The sequence below is a fragment of the Beta vulgaris genome, chromosome 5 (genome assembly GCF_026745355.1).
Source record: "Beta vulgaris subsp. vulgaris cultivar EL10 chromosome 5, EL10.2, whole genome shotgun sequence".
NCBI classification, from domain to species: domain Eukaryota; kingdom Viridiplantae; phylum Streptophyta; class Magnoliopsida; order Caryophyllales; family Amaranthaceae; genus Beta; species Beta vulgaris.
Window position 1 is genome coordinate 46,874,085 of NC_079206.1, and position 15,144 is coordinate 46,889,228.

The following is a 15,144-nucleotide window of genomic DNA, read 5'->3' on the forward strand; positions in this document are numbered from 1 at the left end:
AGACGAGAGACGACAATGATACTATTTGGGTTATTGTCGACCGTCTAATGAAGACTGCCGTGTTTGTTCCAATTAAAGAGACAAGAAAGAAGATGCAACTTGCGAAGACGTACACCAAGCATGTAATGAGATTGTGATTCGAGATTCCTCTCGAAATTTTGGCAAAAGGTCTAGTTGAATCATGGGACAACGTTGAAAATGAGCATTGTTTTTCACCCTGCAATCGATGGTCGTCAGACTGAAAGGACCAACCAGACAATAGAAGATGAGATCGTGTGCAATTGACTTCTAAGGTAGTTTGGGAAGATCACTTAGACTTAATTGAATTTTCGTATAACAATAGTTATCATGCGAGCATCAAGATTGCTCCTTTTGAGGCATTATATGGAAGAAAGTGTAGAAGTCCGATTTGCTAGAATGATTTTAGTGAAAATATAGTATTAGGAACAAAATTTATTGAGGAGAATGTTAAAAATGTCAAATTGATTCAGGCTAGAATTCAAGATGTTCAAAATAGGCAGAAGAGTTATGCTGATTTAAAGCGAAGAGAAGATGAATTCGCAGTGGGTGATAAATGTTTTTAAAAGTATCACCAGCTAAAGGAGTGACGAGATTTGGAAAAAAAGGGAAATTAAGTGCTAAATATGGTTACCCATATGAGATTCTGCAAAGAGTTGGGAAGGTAGCTTATAAGTTGGTTTTGCCAATAGAGTTTGAGAAAATACACGATGTGTTTCATATTTCCCAACTCAAGAGATATATCCCTAATGAGAGTCATATTTTGGAGCCTAAAAGAATCCATTTTGATAGTAGCCTCACATACGAGGAAAGAGTTGTGAGAATTTTGGATAAAAAGGTGCGTAGTACACGCAATAATGATGTAATATTGTAAAAGTGATTTGGTCTAACCATGAGTTTGAAGAGGCAACGTAGGAAGCCGGAGACGAAATGAAGAAGAAGTATCCTGAGTCATTCATTGAGGTGAGTTACGAGGGCGTAACTTTTTTTCCTTAAGGGGGGAAGAATGCGATAGAATTTCGCGCTTTTTACCTTATTTTATGGTATTTTGATGCTTATTTTGACGATTTGCACAAGTTACCACATGTATTCATGAGTAACACAAGTGGTATTAAAGTTGGTAAAAGTGTGTACATGTGTGATACAAGTATTTCTCAAATGGAGTTGAGTCAAATTTTTTTGAAAATGTGTGAGTTTTCGTGCCAAATTTTGGGACGAAACTTCTTTTAAAAAGGGTAGATTATAATCTCCTGTAAATTAATGAATTTCGCGCTTTTTACCTTATTTTATGCTTATTTCGACAATTTGCACATGTTCGTGCAAAATAAATTGGTTCTCCGCATGGAAAATGTGTTCATGAGTAACACAAGTGGCTTTAAAGTTGGTAAAAGCGTGCACCTGTTGTCGTACAAGTATTTTCAAATGGAAGTTGAGTAAACAACTTTTGAAAATGTGTGAATTTTCGTGCCAAGTACCGGGACGAAACTTCTTTTAAGAGGGATAAACTGTAATGTCCCGTAATTTTATGAATTTTATAAATATATTCTAATGTGTATATATATATATATGTATATATATATATATATATATATATCTATATATATATATATATATATATGTATATGTATATATATATATGTATAGTATATATATATATATGTATATGTATATATATATATATATGTATATGTATATATATATATATATGTATATGTATATATATATATGTATATATATATATATATATATATATATATATGTATATATATATATATATGTATATATATATATTATATATATATATATATGTATATATATATGTATATATATGTATATATATATATGTATATATATGTATATATGTATGTATATATATATGTATGTATATATATATTAGTATATTTTAGTATTTAAATAATTTATTTGTTATAATGTTGACTATTGAAAGTCAAATGGATTATTTAATAATTTTAAGTAATTAAATATTTTATTTAGTCATACTTTGAAAAATTACTATATAACTAAACTAGTGGAGTTGAAGTAAAAGGATTTTAATATAGGGTTAGAGGAGCCCAAACCTATAGTTCCTATATACATCTTCATTAAACTAACCAATCAAAACCCAACTCATTATTGGACCTCTAACGGGGGAACCTATAAATACCCTTTATTACACAATTTTCTACACATTAAACACAATTTATTTTCTCTCTCTTTCTCCCCCCAAAACTTCCACCCCTCTCTCCTCTTCTTTTTCTCTCTCTTTTCTTCTCTATTCCTCTTGGTTGCTCCACCACGCAGCCACCAGACCGTCGTCGCTGCAACCAAGGACCGCTGTCAGTAGTCAGCGCCACCCTCCTCTCTCTTCTTTGGTTATTTTCTTCCTCCTCAAGTTTTATTTAATGCAAATTTTATATTTTTAAGAATTATTTTAATATCTTTATGATTAAATTTATAGTTTGATGATTTAAATATAAATCTAAGATTATGTAGTTTAATTAATGAAGTAATTAAATTTCAAATTTATTTGCTATATTTAAATTAAGATTTTAAGTATCAAAGCATGGAGTTTTAGGGTTTTATGAGTTGGAAAATAATAGTAGTATAGTATAGTTTATGAAATTGAGTACTCTTATGATTTCAATTATGTTTAAATATGTTTAAAAAGGGTTTCATTACATTATAAGTTGCTGGATATTTTATAAGTATGCTTATGATGGAGTTTTTAAGGATTTTTAATAACTAGTATAGTACTACTATACTAGGAGTCATTAATAATTGAAGTTTTAATGATTGAAAAGGTATTTAAACACTTTTAAAGAGGGTTTGAAGTATTTTAATATTGCTGAAAATTTTTAGAATACTAATTTGTGGTTATGTTGATTATTGCTAGGCGGAGAATTCTCTCTAGGAGACTTTGAAGCTTGTTAAAGTGGTCTAGAACTTTGTCTACACAAAGTACGTACATACCTATGTGTTGGTTGGATTATATCATGTCTTAATGATGGGATTTATGTAGTATCATATAGGGAACTATTTTTATCTCATATGCAATTGATATTCAATTGAATTTGCATGTTTTATGTCGTTATGTGAAACATGTTGATTATGATGATTATATTATGTTTGTATGGATGGCTGATGCAAGCATATGAAATTTGGGAACAATATTTATTAGGAAAAATTTACAAGAAACTATCACCGTTTCGCTCAAAATGATCCTATGGGTTATTCTAGAATAATCCAAACTATTGGGAGTACGTTCTCAAAATAATCCAAACTTTTAAGTATCCTATATATAATAGACCCAAAAGGGATCATAGAAGGCAAGAAAAATAAAAGTTTGGATTATTTTGGGAAGGTACCTCAAATAGTTTGGATTATTCCAGAATAACCCAAAGTTCAGATTATATTGAATTGGATTTGCATGTTTTATGTCGTTGTGTGAAGCATGTTGATTATGATCATTATATTATGTTTGTATACTATTTAATTGGATTTGCAAAGTTCAGATTATATGGATGGTTGATGCAAGCATATGAGATTTGGGAACTTTATTTATTAATTCACATGAGGGATTTGTAATTATGTTGGTATTGGATCATGGGTTGGATCATATTGTTCCCCTTGGATTATTTAATTACTTTATGAGGACCGAGGGCCTTAGTTGGTAAGTTGGTTATTCACCTACGAAAGATTAGTTAGTTGTTGACTTGACTCGACAAATAAAATAAGGTTATGTATTTAATATTAGATTTAATCTCGGATTGTTAAGTTGATGATCACCTTATCTAATCCTAAGATAAAAATGGAAGTTTATATATCTTTGATAATTATATTATTTGTCCTGCTTGTGAGTCATAACAAATAAATAAAGTATTAATCATGTAAAGTGGAAAGTGAATAGCAATAGTTTTAGACTTGTGCACATCTAAAGTGTTAGACTAGTATGAGTTAGAGTATATGGTAGTAGCCCATGGCTTTTCTTGGGAGCGGATTGATCATTGTGTCCTATGTTTAGTTAAAAGGTACCTCATCAATATCGTAGGTCGGGGGAGTACGGAGTCGCGCCTGTACTTTGTCGTCTAGATTGAAGACTGATTTGGTTTGGACAACGCTTTCCATTGCCTATTTTATCTAAATTAATTAACTTATTCATTATAGAGTCTAGTTCAGTATAGTAGTTTGCTATGCTATTATATTATTATTTATCCTTGCTTAATGTTTATTAGTATCATCTTAGGCATGATATTTATTTACGATGTAGTACTCAGCTTTGTTGATTACGTGATTTGTGTATATGTGTTGATCATGGTTATGCCTTATTGATCATGTGAAGACCCAATTGGTGAGCAGTCTCTCGTGATTAATAGAGCATCGTCGTTTACAGGTTTGAAGATGATGCATCATAGATTCGGAAAGTTAGAGAGCTTGTGTTGACTTTATATTTCTTAGTTGACTTTTACGTTTGTGGTTGACTTTTACATTTGAAGTTGACTTTTGACTTTATGTTGGTTTGACTTTTGGAGTTGACTTTTGAGTGACTAAGTTTTACTTTCAAAGTTATTTATTATTATTTCCACTGCAACATTCTGCATAAGCTAATACATTATCACAAGGGTGATAATACTTTGTTAATTCTTTAAGTTTTATATATTAAAAGGTATATTGGAAAATAGAGAATTGTTGGGGTGTTACATCAGTTTTGGGCTAAAACCGCAGCCATTTCTACAAAAAAAAAACTTTTTTTTTATTTTTAGTCATAGATGATCCCCGGATAATATATATATATATAAGTATCATTTTTCATTGCAAATTATATTTTCGATACAAATATAATAAATTTACAAAAATATAGATATTATTTTGTTTGTAAAGAGGAGTGTGAGGAACTGTTGTAGGTGTTGCAATAAGTCCTAGCACATTAGTAGGAGGTGGATGATGAAACTAGCAGGTCATCCCAAACTTGCACTACCCTGTTTTAATGTAGTAGGTGCACTCTTTCTCTCCTTGTAAAGTTAAAAACCCACCTAAAATTAGACGATCATTCAACAAATCCATAAGTGACATGTTTACGAAGTAAGCCTTTGAAAAACTTCTCTCTACTTCGAGAGCCTCTCTCTCTAGATTCCTAGAGCCTTAAATCCTATCAAACCTCATACCCGCTTATAAACCTCAAGACTCCCAGCCTTCAATCTCTTCACCTCGCTAAACAAAAATTCCCCCCCCCCCCTTAACCCAGTAAACAGATCCTTACCTAACCTGTTCCTAAACTTTCTGTCAACTCCAAAGTTCAGGCATGGAGGCGTTATTCGTGGATTACAACCAGTGCCCGCCGTTTGGAATAAAGAAAATGGGGCCAGTTATTCCCTCACAAGTAGGGGACATGAACCCGGAAGATGCGATCTTTCTGATGGCAGTAGTAGGACACTTCATAAATTATAGAAACTTCTCGGCAAGTCAAATCCAAAATTGGGTCAATACTCTTTGGGTGATCAATGGTAAAATAAAAGTTGAAAAGTTGGAAGGATTTTCTTCTTATACTGCACTGATATAGATGATAGGGACAATCTTCTATCAAGGAAAAATGCGAATTATAAGGGTGCTCTTCTAATTCTGAAATGCTGGTTTCCAAGTACTGCACTGAGGAGTTTTGACCACTTCAAATGGATTGATTTCAGGTATGAAGGCATATTTGTTTATTGCAAAAAGTGTGGTATGACAGGCCATAAGGCTACTGGTTGCCCATACTCAATGGAGGAAGCCCAGAGAAGGTTTGGTAGGAGAATGTACGAAGTCTGCATTGATATTCATAACCTATTAGTAGGGCACCCTCCCTCACAATGCTTCACTAACAAGCTAATTGGCTTACGTCGAATCGAAGTCTTAAGAACTTCGCGTATTGATCTCACAATCCCTCCTTCAGACGAAATCCCATTTGATGCAAATTTCCAGAGCTCTCCTTCGAGGTCAACATCTTCATCATCATCTGATAGCCCCAGCCGTGGGAATTGTTCTGTTGTGGGAAAACGTGAGAGGCCTAAATCTTCTAGTGAAGATGAGGGACCTAGAAAGAATCGGATATTATGGGAGCGAAGGAATTCACACCCCATTGCTCCTATAAGTACAAGTACTGCCAAGGATGGCAATCAAGGTGAAGGACAGCAAAACAGGAAACTCAATGATACAGAAGAACACAAGCAAAGGAAGGAGGGAGGGTACGTGGGTCAAAAGCGCAAACCATACTGTAGCATGGTCAATCAACCTGAGTCTAAGAGAGCAAACGTCAACAATACAGCATAGGTGGCTCAGTCAACCAGGAAGAAACTCCAACAGGTATGTATTTACTTCCTGTAGTAAACAGTCTAGGTCTGCAAAAGCAAAAACTCGGAAAAAATACTTTGGGCCATGAATTTTGCTCACTTGAGGAGGATTGTAATGGCATTAATGCAGTATTAAGAGATGAGTGGCCCTTGAGTAGGCCTCTAACCTCCCTCTTTGGAGCGAAATTAATTACTTCCAAAACCCCCAACCAGATTTCACTGGAAACTAGTGCTTTGCGCAATGAATACCTGCAAGATAAGACTCAGTTCTTGATTAAACCGCTGGCCTTTTGGAACTTTGCATGAAAAAGCTCCCAGAAAATGGCGGCTATGTAAATTTATTCCACTTCAACTCTGCAAATTCCTTTTAAACTCCCTTGTTCCCCGGGTCAGAAGTTAGATTTTGGCTTCTTTTCAAAGTCTATTTATACCCTACCATTTCTTCAAACCTTGACCCATCCCTTTCCTTCTTTTAAACCTCTCTTCTGTCCTTTTCCAAAGAAAAATTGTGCTATGTCAAAAATGGTAATTTCAAGGGATGAGCTGGATGACCAAGTGGTAGAAAATATTGGGTTGGGCTTAGTTGATTCCTCCAGGCTTTATCGTCCAACAAACCCACTAAATGACCCCTTTGTACCGTTGGGAGAAATATTTCCTGTAAACATGGCAATTGTCTCCCTACGTGATCTAATGGAAAGCCCCCAGTACCCAAGCCCAAAAACCTCTGATTCAGAACCACATGAAGAGTCTAGTGACTCATCTCAATCCTTCTCCTTTTCAACTCCACTGACTAGCCCTGCCCCTCCTTCTTTTCTATCCAAGGAGTTTGTGTTAACTTTGCAAGGGAGAGATGAGAAAATGAAAGACCCCTTGGACCCCATGACCCCTGTAGACCAACAGGAGAGAAAGGACGGCCCAGCCCAAAAAGAATCCTCAAAGTCTGACTCCTCAAGATACTTAGAGGAAAAACATAACAATATGGCCTCCTCCTCGAAGCCATCAAACCTGGCCACGGGGCCAAACTTCTGTTCCTATGAGAAAGCTATGAAGAAAGTTGAAATACTGAAAGCTCAACACAAGCCCCTCATTATTCTGGACCAAAGCAATGAAGGACCAAAGTCTGCAATGATGGGAATGGAGATGGGAACAGGGGGAAAAATTGTGGGAAACGAGAAGGGAAAGGCGATAGTAGGCCCAGAAGAACCTTTCTTCTCAGCTGACTCGGACCTCAGTCCAGGAGAGGAAGACTTAATGGAATTAGAACTCATGCAGGGCATAGTAGAAGCTACTGGTAATCAAAGCGGACCAAGCAAGATAAATGTAAGATTTCCAAGAAAGGGGAAGTCACAGAAAAAGATAGCAAAGGAAAGAGCCAAGAGATCCAAAGCGCTTTCAAAGAAGAAACTTGGATGGGTGGGTTGCTTCTGGGACAAGCTTAAGATTACAGAGGAAAAGAAGAAGGCACATGTTGTGCCTCAAGTAGGAGATAAACTGATCACCATTGAAGAGGAATCGGAAGACTGGGTCCCCATGAAAAAGAGATGCAAATTTCAGAAGTGTTTTAAGGGAAAATATACGCTCAAGTATGGCCTAAGTGGGAGTGATGATATCCCTACTAGTTCAGAGGACTCAAGCAGTGGAATGGGTGAGGTGGCTGGCCCCAAGCAGCCCCCAAAAGGGATATGAGAGCAGGCGCTTGGAATTGTCGGGGCCTTAAATCTGCTGACTCCCCGACCATTCCGTTCCTTAGATGGCTAGTCAGTACTAAAGCTTTGAATTTTCTTTTTCTCTCTGAAACTAAGAGTAAGGTAGCAGACTTAGATAGTACATTAAGTAGGTTAGGGTTTAATAGTTGGTCAGGACATGATGCTAGTGATCTCTCAGGGGGGTTTAATTTTGTGCTGGGATTGTTCTATAGTAGTTTCTGTCATGTTTGTGTCTGCCAACTATGTATGTTGTGAAGTTACGGATGAATGTAATGTTGTTTTTTATGTTGTGTGTGTGTATGGTGAGCCAGCTCTGGAAAAAAGGGCTGATGTCTGGAACACTATCAAAGCATTCATCTGGTCACACCCAGGAAAACTCCTCTTGGGAGATTTCAACCAAGTTGAATCTAATGACCAAAAATTAGGAGGAAACATGATCATTAAAGGTGCAAAATCCTTCTTAAAATGGAAGGAGGACTGTAATCTCATTGATATTCCCTTTCACGGGGTACAATACACATGGACTAATAATCGCTAGGATGATGCAGCTATTTTTGAAAGATTGGACCGAACTTATTGTAATGATAGTTGGAGAAGTGAATTCCTTGAAGTTTGATAATAAACTACCCTATTTTTGTCTCGGATCATGGCCCAATTATTGTGGAGTGCCAACCTACTTCAAAAAAAAAAAAAGACCGTATAAGATTGAAGCCTGGTGTCTAGATTACGATTACTTCAAAAAAAAAAGAGACCGTATAGTAGACACTGCTTGGCACTCTGAAATCTAAGGCTCGGCATTGTTTAAGATACAAAGGAAACTGCAGATAATAGCAAACAACTGTAGACATTGGTGCTTAGACTTTAAAAAGGAACAAGGTATTCAATGGGATGATTTTAACCAAGAGCTTGCAAAGGCTCAAAGTGAACTCCTGGAACAAGATAAGAGAAGTCATGAAAGAAAGAGGAGGAAGGAATTAAGAGTATCCACGGATGTGAAATTGGTTTTCTGGAAACAAAGGGCGCGTATCAAATGGGATCAATTAGGGGACCAATCATCAAAATTATTTTTCAAGAGTATGAAGACGAGAAAGGGTGGCGATGAAATTAGAGCTATTAAGGACTCCATGGGAAATTGGACTGCAGATGAGGCCAAAATCAAGGATGAATTCTCCTCTTTCTTTGAGAACTTATTCAATCCGGAAGAGACAATGGTGGACAGTGAAGCTAGAAGAGAATGGCTAGATGAGATGCCCCGGTTGTCGAGTGAACAATGTGCGCACCTTGAGACCCCCTTCTCCTCAAAAGAAATAAAGCTCGCAGCCTTTAGTATGAAACCGCTAAAATCCCCATTAATAATTTTATTATACCCACTTGTTGATATTATGGAGGATCAAAATACGGTTTTTTTTCATTATCGAAAAATTAATAGTTATAATCGGAAAACGAGGCGATATGGATTGTGTTGATTCAAAAATTAGAATGTTTTAATCAAGGGTTCATACTGTAAGACTTGTCTGATTTTATCAATTATTTAGTATTAATATGGGGTTCCTCCTATTTTCTACCAAAAAAAGTGGGGCACTATTGGAGACGGGGTGTGTCAAGCAACAAAAAACTTCCTGGAGGGGGGTTACATGTTAAAGGAAACAAATAGGACCTTCATTGCCCTAATACCAAAAGTGAGTAGACCGGAAACTGTGGGACAGTTTAGACCTATCAGCCTTTGTAATACATCATACAAGGTGATAGCTTAATGTCTTGTAAGGAGGATTCAACCCCTGATGAACTCTTTAATAGGGCAATTTCAAAATGCTTTCGTTCCAGGAAGATCAATAACTGATAATTGTATCATAGCCCATGAAATGCTAAATAAGGTGAAGAAGGCAAAGAAGAATGAAAATTTCAGCATGGTACTAAACCTTGACCTCAACAAGGCATATGATAGGGTTCGGTGGGATTTTGTGCGTGAAGTGCTCACTACAATAGGGTTCCCAGACAAATGGATACACATTATAATGGAATGAATCTCTTCTGTCACCTATTCAGTCCTAGAAAATGGCGAGCCTACAAAAAGTTTCGCGCCAAGGGCTGGCTTAAGACAGGGAGACCCTTTGTCCCCGTATATCTTCATCCTGTGCATGGAAGTATTGTCACGAAGAATTATTCAGCAGCAGAATTTAGGCCTCATCAAGGGTCTTAAAGTCCACAGAAGAGCCCCGGAGGTGTCCCACCTACTATTTGCAGATGACGCCCTGTTCTTTTTAAAGGGCACACTTGAGAATGCTTGGAGTATACAAAAAAACCTGGAGGCTTTTTGCTCCATGTCGGGGTAGATGATAAACAACCAAAAATCGTACACAGTGTTTAGTAAAAATACGCCCAAGAAATTCATAAGGCTACTTAGTAAGGGGCTGAAAGTGGGCAGCAAGGAGAAATTGGGTAAATATCTAGGGTGCCCAATGGATGTGACGGGTCACTCCACACAAATTTTCCAGGATCTTCCGCAAAAAAATTTCAAATACGATAACTTCTTGGAATTTTTCCTCCCTAAATCAAGCAGGTAAGTTGATCTTAATAAATAGTATTCTTATGGCTTATGTATCTCATGTCATGGCTATTTTCTTGTTTCCTAAGAAAGTCTTAGCTCTCTCCACCTCAATTCTTCTGAAATTCTGGTGGAAATCGAGTAAAGATAAAAAGCCAATTTACTGGAGAAAGCGTAGCATTCTTGAGAAGCATAAGCTTGAAGGGGGTTTAGGACTGAGAAATCTACTGGCAACAAACAAAGCAACTCTTTTTAGACAAGCTTGGCGCATGCATCATAACCCCCACCTGCTAGCTAGTCAAATTTTTAAAGCGAAATACTCAGAGTCTTGGTTCACAAATAGTATGCGAGGAAAATTTCCAACAACGTGCTCTTGGGGGGGAGAAGTATTATGAAAAGTGTACAGGTCATGGTCCCGGGTGTGGGAACACTGATTGGAAATGGAAGAGGCACTAAAATACTTGGCTCCAAATGGGTTGAAGGGAAACAGGTAGCGTGTGTTGATAGAATGGAAGAGTTGCAAGAACCACAACCGGAGTGGGTAAGTGACCTAATAAGAGGGAATACTTGGAAGGACGAAGTGCTAGACCGATGGTTTGGACATGAGGAAGCCATGAGCATAAGAGCAATCCATATTCCATCGGTGGAATGTGTAGATGAGTATATCTGGCTAGACTCAAAATATGGACACTATACACAGAAATCAGGATACTGGTCCATAATGAGAAATTCTTGGAATAAATCTATCACTATTCTCTTCTGGAAGAAATTCTGGAATCTTAACCTCTGGCCAAAATGGAAGATTTTCTATTGGAAGCTAGTTAATGGTGCTCTTGCCACTAGAGTAAACCTTAGGAAAAAGAAAATCCTAAGCGAGACTCCCTGTGACAGGAGGAAGAGTCTGATACTCATTTATTTAGAGATTGTGAAATGACAAAAAGAATCTGGGCGTCTTCAGACCTAGGTCTCATAAATTTGGAGAGTTGCAAAGTACCAATATAAACATGGGTAAGAAATTGGATTTGGTACTTCATGATGAATGACACGCCAGAGAGAGAAGGCAGCTTCGAGTTTGTGGCGATACTGTGGAGCATTTGGATATTTAGGAATAAATGCATCTTCAAGTCCAGGAAAAACATAGAGCCAAAGGAAGTCTTTGACATCATATGCGAATGGAAGGATAGAAGTAGATTAAGTCAAAGACCAAAAGAGAAGAAAGAAGATCAGAACTGGTTCCCAAAAGCTCAAGTGCCGCAAGAACAAATAGACTGGAGGCATAATTGGAACACCAAAGAGGCAAGCTTTACACTGATAGTAGACGGAGCATGGAAAGCAATCAACAAAAAACAACATGGCTCAGGTGCTGCAGCTTTTGGATGGGTACTGATGGAGAGGAATGAGGAAATAGATAGAGGTGGCCACTGTATTAATGCAACGACAGCAGATCAGGCAGAAGCTTTGGCAGTCCTCTACAGCCTCCGAGAGATAATGAATAGAGAACCAAGGGAGCTAGAAGTCTGGACAGACTCTAGAACACTTGTGATGGACCTTAGGGAGGAAAGCAAGAGCTCCTACTCAATAAAAAAATATTTTGCTTGACATGAAAGGTTTAGTTGGTAGACTTAGATGTATTAAGATTTGTAAAGTGGATAGAACCAAAGTTGTAAAAGCCCATAACATTGCCACTAAGCTAAGGAAGACGGATACTAGGATGTAATATTTTTATTATCTATATTGTTGCCAAAATAAATAAATAAACAAACCCACAATTACATTACTAAAAAAAAAAGGTACGATCAAACAATAAAATTGACAATCATACAGAAAAAAAAGAAGAAAGAGTTACATCTTACAGCGGAAGTAGAACGATCACGAGGATGATTAAAACAACGATGATCGGCATAACCATAAAAAACAGAGCAATAGGGGGAGGGTTGGGGGTATACAGGGGGGTAGCAAGGGGGTTGGGGTATATGTTTATAACCCTGAAAACTCATAGGTACATCCCCAACAGTAGCTCTAGTTCCTACAAATAAGTTGGATTGAAGCACAAACACATCTAACTATCCCTCATACCTCCTCCACTGATCTCAACACCACACCTATTATCAACGTCAATCACCACCAAAGTCATGAAACTTCAAGATTTTCCAGCCTAGTTGTGAAATTTGTATGGGAAAAATTAAAAAAGATCACCATCATAAGGATGGAACTGCATGCCCAAGAATTTTGGTTCCATCACATCAAAAGATTCAAAACTATCCCGCAAATTCTATTTTAAAGTAGGTGGAACTAGATTCGTAAAGTGTTCTGTCTTGGTGGTGGTATGGTGTTCGTGAGTGGTGTGAGGGTGGTGGTATGAAATTTCTCAAAAGTTTATGCTGTTGTTGGTGTGGTGGTATAGGTGCTAGTTTTCCAGTGGTGTAACCCCCAACCCTTTAAGGGTTGCGAGTTGTTATTAATGTGCATTTAGGACCAACAACTAATCTTATACGCCAATATAAATCCTAACATATGCATTTTCTCTCAATCATGCACACCATAAAAAAAGTTTCTAAGAAGTCCTATCCAAACACAATGTTATTTTTAGCCAAGCAAAAATATTGTCATATTTATTTTTATTTTATCCTTATTACTTTGTTTTAGAGATGGCCAACGGGTCAATCCAGCCCAGCCAGCCTCTTGGTCAATGTGGGCTGAGCCCGCAAAAAGCCCGGTCCAACCCAACTCAAATCGTGAAACTAGTGTGTGGGTCCTGGCCTAGATTTTTTGAGCCTAGCCCACGAATGCCCACTACTAAAACCGCCCAGTCTGGTCCACAAAACCAGTCCAGTCCAGCCCATGAGCAGGACCACCCAACCCAAGTAATTATTCAACCAAATTGTGTACATATTAATCAAAATGTATATATTTTAATCAAATTTCATATATTATAATTCAATCAAATTCAAACAAAATAAATTATTCATAAATATTAATAATTGTATATATTTTAATTAATTTTAAAGATTTTATGTAACAATTATAAATGATTATATAACTTTGAAAAAATATTCTCATGCCGGTCTGCCAGCTCGTTAGGCCCACGAACAGCCAGAACTGCTTCCCGAACCATAAAATTCGATAACATACCGATGTGGGCCAGATTTTTCAGCTCGTGGACCAGCCCACCCAAGTCGTGAATTTCATGGTCCGGTCCTGGGGTGTGAAATCTCAACCCAACCCACTAGGGCCCACATACCAGCCCCCACCACTTGCCATCTCTACTTTGTTTAATAATAATAATAATAATAATAATAATAATAATAATAATAATAATAATAATAATAATAATAATAATAATAATAGTAATAATAATAATAATAAATAAATAATAATAATAGTAATAATAATGATAGTAATAATAATGATAGTAATAATAATAATAATAATAATAATAATAATAATTAGAATTAGTATTATTACGGAGTTGAACTAATTAAATTGAACAGAACTCAATAGGTTTGAATTGAACTAAACTAAACTAGATAAAACATGATCGAACTGAAGTTATACAGTATTGAACTCAACCAAAAATTGAAAAGCGAGTTCAAAAGTATAGGGTCATGCTCGTTAGCTTCCACATGAAAATGTTAAAACTTTTGTTTAATCTATTCCATGAAATTCTTCCTAGGGTTGTTGATTTTAGATAACAGATGTGATCCAAATTTCGGATATCGGGAAAAATGCAAACCGAATTCGATCAATAAAATTTTGAATCGGATCTAATATCCAAAAACTAAAAAAATTACTTCCTCCATCCCAAAATACTCTTGACACTTATCAAGGCACGTAGTTTTAGATGATAAATTGTTGTTTGGTCATCAATTGTTATTTTATTGAAAAGTAGCTGTGATATGAGTTAGTAGTTAGTAAAACAAGTATTATTTAATTTTAAGGAGAGATTATATGAGCCATGGTTAGATTTGGTACAAGTGATATTATTTTATTTGTTGTTTGGCCATTAGAAGTAGAATGATTAAAATAATTGTGGGTCATATCCCAAAATAGAAGTGTAAAGAGTATTTTGTGACAGATAAAAAAGGAAAGCGTAAAGAGTATTCTAGGACGGAGGGAGTAAATTTTATAAAATAATCTTTGGATGGATCGGATCATTGGATATTTCGGATATCCGGCCATGAAAACGTATACTTATTTCATATCAGAAATTCGAAAATTTTCCAAAGTTTAGATATTTTCGAATATCCAAAATGAAAATTTCGGATTCGTATCCGATACAAAAAGTTCTGATATATGATCTAAAGTATTCAAAAACTAAAAAATCGAATCGGATATGCAAACAATCGGATCGGATCGACTAGATCGAATATTTATGAACACCCCTAATTCTTCCTAATTTTGCTATAGTCTTAATTTGATATTGCTTCTTTCTCCTTCGTTCCACATTGTCGTACTTTTTATTGACCCTAATTAATTCCATATTTTCTCACAATCTAAACATATCATCCATTCCTTGGAATTTGTTTTTACAATAAATAGGAAGAACTTTATG

General features: G+C 36.2%; 1 pseudogene; it reads left to right on the forward strand.

The window, feature by feature from the left end:
* The first annotated feature begins 10,506 nt into the window (after nucleotides 1-10,506).
* Nucleotides 10,507-12,843, forward strand: LOC125497726 (uncharacterized; annotated as a pseudogene).
* Nucleotides 12,844-15,144: the final 2,301 nt, after the last annotated feature.